The following is a 4,586-nucleotide window of genomic DNA, read 5'->3' as shown; positions in this document are numbered from 1 at the left end:
ACCATGTGACAGGGAAAGCAGCAATCGCCAGGGAGATTCCATTGGCTCATTGCAAAGAAGAAAACAGGGACGTGGCATTGCATTTAATGGAACAGCCCAATCAGCGTTTCACCTTTTACTGTGTGTAGAATCAAAAGATACAAAACGAATCACCTTTATCTTTTTACCTTCGATATATCTATGTAGGGAAAGTACTGGCTTGGTTAGAAGAACAGGTCACATTTTGACACTTGAATGAAACAACCCATTGAATGTTAGGATATATAAGATACATTTGGTTGCTTAAAGTATCAATTATTGTGAAGAGATGGAAGTCTTCTTTTGGCCTGTGTTAACAATATCACAGTACATCTAAACCCACGTAGAGCGTTCGTTTTATAGTTCTCGTGTTTCTAAGACATTATATTTTGGAATCTCCAAAGTTAACAAACTTCGGAAGGTTTATTGCTAGTGTTTTACATGTTTATTTCAAATAGTATGTGGCACTAACAGCCTATAACAGGTCGGTTTTAAATCAGTGTAGCCGAATTGGCCGCACTCTGGCTCTGGGTCAAGGTTATGGGTTCAGAAGGTGATGTAGGCTGTCGCTCCATTGTCAGAGGCGCCATCCTTCTGATGGACATTAAACTGATTAATTTAAAGTTGTCCTAAACGTGCAGACTTGCCAGCTCGGGTAAAGATGGTAAAGGTCCCATAGAAATATTGGAAGAAGGGCAGGAAGTTCTCCTGATGTTCTGGCTATCATTTCTCCATCAATCAACGCCAAAAACAGATTAACTGGCCATTCGTCTCATTGGTGTTTGTGGGGCAGAATGGCCATTGGACGCCAAAAGTTGTATTGGGCTAGACTTCCCATTCATTTGTGGTCAATATAATGTTCGACGACCTGATAAGTCTATATAAATGGAAGCAATACTTTTATCCACGAATGCAAAAGTAGCATTCTATTTTTTACAATTTACTTGTTTGCCATAAATATGATGTTAACTTGTCAACCCACAGTGGTTTATTCAGCTAATTTCGATTCGGTTTCTTAAGAAATTACGAAAATTTCAACTAATTAAGGCGTCTTCCCTTTGGTGACTATTATGGAATTGCTCCACTGAGGATGATAATAGCCTTCAGCACCCCGAATATCCAGGGGAAGCTGTTTCATTGATATTAATCTATGACGGTTAAGCCAACGATAAAGAAGATTGCACTCCCATTAATGATTAATGTTACATTGTAGTTACAGTTTTCGTGATATTTTCCATTAGACACTTAAAGCAGGACAGAAATCTGTCAAAGAGAATCGTACTGTTTTCATTCGCATCTTTAAGTCAAACTTGCACACGGGTTATTTGGAAGCTAGTCCTTCTGGTTATCAAATGGATTAAAGTTTGGATTTAATTCCAGCATTCACTATTTCGAACTATAAAAGAGCCACTTGATCACAAAGACGAGTCACAATGTCAGTTGCAAGTCAGTATTTTTGCAAAATTATATTTGGTTATCAACACATTTAAGTGGAGAAAATAAATAGTATATCATACTGTATTATTGTGCTGCGATCGCTTGCAAATTATGAAGAGATCTTTATAAAGGTAAATCTTAATATTGTATCGTCAAAATTATAAATGTGCTCCTGATGTGATTGTGCTTAATATATTTACATTAGGGACTTTTTATTGTATTTTCTTTACAATAGAATAAAATGTAAATATGGTCATACTAATCTCTATCTTTTTAGGTCTGAATTGGAATTGTAGAATAGCATTTGTCCGGTGTAATATTTTCCCGTATAATATATCTAGCTGATTGGGGTAACTGATAACTGTCTTTCTGGGAAGGAAACTGGTGTTATTTCTGTGGAATGAAATCAGTGGAAAGGATTTATTTCCGCATTTGTGGGCTGAACACGTGCTCCGGCCTCTGTCTGACTCGGTTAAACAATAACCAGGACTATTTGCCGTTCACCCCGGACAAACACCCAACTGACTTGCTACTGTAAACACGGATGGAAGGTGGAAGCGCAGTTCCAGGGCCGCCTGAACCTCCCCAATAGGGACCCACTCAAGACTAGTTAGAAAGTAATAGATGCTCCAGTGACCGTCCAGTTAGAAAGGAGCCAGGAAAAGTTGATCTGCAATTGTGAAAACCTCTACATTTGCGCCTTTACGGCACCCGGCAGGTCTGTTTGTTTTAAGCAATTTGATTGCTACCGCCCAGATCACCATGGGATTCCCATAGAAACGGCGCCACGCCTTCAGAGCAAACTTGTGTACAGTAGTGATCATTGCATCAGACCACATTGTACAGTGTGACCCTTACAGCATGAACTCCAATTGCACTTCCCGTTAAGGGCACTTGAAAATATCCACCGTGTTGTTATCGTTTACTGCAATTTTAACTTTTGGTAAGAACTGGGTTAGTTTTTGCTAGGGATTCCTAACCTATTAAAACTTTCTTTTGAGATAAAAGGTGGTTGGTGCAAATAATGATTAACCAGCCTGAGCATGACGGTTCTTAAATTTTAAAAAACGCTGGCGGGAAAGCTTTTGTTTGAAGGTAAATAGAATTAATGCAAACTTTATGGGTTAAAACAGGAGCTGGTGACCAGTATTAGAGTGGAAACTTTTTTTAAAAAAAAACAAGGTGTTAAACGTTTTGACTGTAATGATTTATTCACGAAATTTCCAGGATTTCTGGGGTAAATCTTTCAGTGATAGGACTAATTTTGTCATCTCACCAGGGCGCAGAATGGCAACCAACTCAATGAGAACAGAGCGACACCGTTAATTTACTTACGAAACTTTACTAACGAATTTGTAACGTAGAATGTAAATCAGCAAGGACATGTTGAAGATCTTCAGCCAAAGGGAAATATATTCGAAGTTACAGTACTGCTCAGGTTGCTGTTCCATTACACTGGTGATGTTTTACAACACGTCGTGTGTTCATTTCACCGAAAATGAACTGCAAAGAGAATAAATACTCGCATCGAAAGTGAAAGTCCTGGTAGCTGAATGACTGATTTTTTAAAAAGTGAAAACATGGTTTCACAAAGTTGCACCAGGTCCAGTAAAGCTATTTACAACCTCCTGGAGCCAAGGGTCGGCGACTGTTCCGTGCATTTGTTATCGATTTAATTCCCCAAGTTCCGACCTGCCTGCGGTCCTCTCTAGTTTTATGTTTTTTTCTGTTAAATATTTCGTTTGTTGAACGTGTTATTTTAGGTGAACTAAAAGTGCCATTTCTTGCGTCGTACAGTTTGCAAACATGAATTTGTGGTAATTTGCATTGATAGTTATAAATTAAAATGGAGAGCTTTGGAGGACGTGTGATCTTTGGAAATTTGTTCATTCATAGTCGTTAATGAGAATTTAGCAAACCCTTAAAATGTAGTAGTTTGCCTTGAATTTCTGACCTAGGCATGGATATGTAATTATCTTCTTGGGGATAAAAATAATTCTTGTTCTTGATTTCTGAAAATGCAAATTTCTTTCTATATACATGGCCAGTTAACACATAACAATAGAACACAGCTGACTAGTCACAACTATTCCATTAACTTTCTAACATTACTGGAAAAGTGTGGCATTTTTATGCATTTAATCTTTCTATCTATCTATCTATCTATCTATCTATCTAATTGTCTGTCTTTCAGTGTATCTGTTTATATATCTAGCGTTCTTAGTTTTGAAACTGCAGGTGTCACACTTCAAAGTGACAAAAAAGAATAAAAAATGTGAGGTCCTCATTCCCTGCTTTTCTTTTCCTGACCTGGAGCCAGAAACTGACAAGCACCTCCATCTGCAAACTTCCCTCACCAAACAGCAATTAGGTGCGGTGGCCTTAAAGGGACAGACCTATTTAAACTCATCTTCACATTAACAGGAGCATAGTACATTGTGTGTTACACAGTATTACATTCCTGTCATTATTAAACTGTGTATCATCTGACTTACTCTCAATAATACCAAAGGAAATCTGGTAAAGAAAGACTTGCATTTATTTATATAGTGCCTTTCATGACCTCAGGATGTCCCAAAGCACTTTACAACGAATGAAGTACCTTTGAAGTGTTGTAATGTAAGTAGTTTATTATTAAATGAGTTGAGATGCGAGGTAACTTTATTTCTCTTTTTCTCCCTCTTTAACATCTTATTGCAATTTTTCCTTAGTTGCAATACCTAGTCATACAATATATTGACAGTATACTGGGTGCAATGTATATATTATAGAATAATGAATGCGTCGTACAAAGTTGCATGCAGTAGGGAGTTGTAGTAGTCTTAGGATGGACCTCTGCACTTGCCTGCTGAGTCAGTCTCTACTGGGTTTTGGTTGTGTCACCATAATTCTGTTGGTTACCATATACAGGTGGGGTGAAGTGTGGCCTTTTTACCTGCTCCTAATGTGTCCTGCTGATATCCTGGCTAGTCTTTGACAGTAGGAATCAGGTGAGGAGCAGATTTTTTTTTTCAAATTTCCTGATTCAGCTTTGTGCATACATTATTAATAGATTTTGTATCGTTCTTTCCACTTGTGTCATGCACACTTCTCCAGTTGTGTGGTGGGTAGGGGGTGGAGAGGAGAGGTGG

Source organism: Heptranchias perlo, chromosome 16 (genome assembly GCF_035084215.1).
Source record: "Heptranchias perlo isolate sHepPer1 chromosome 16, sHepPer1.hap1, whole genome shotgun sequence".
In the NCBI taxonomy this organism is placed as follows: domain Eukaryota; kingdom Metazoa; phylum Chordata; class Chondrichthyes; order Hexanchiformes; family Hexanchidae; genus Heptranchias; species Heptranchias perlo.
The sequence above is the reverse complement of the archived record's forward strand: the minus strand, read 5'-3'. Positions refer to the sequence as shown.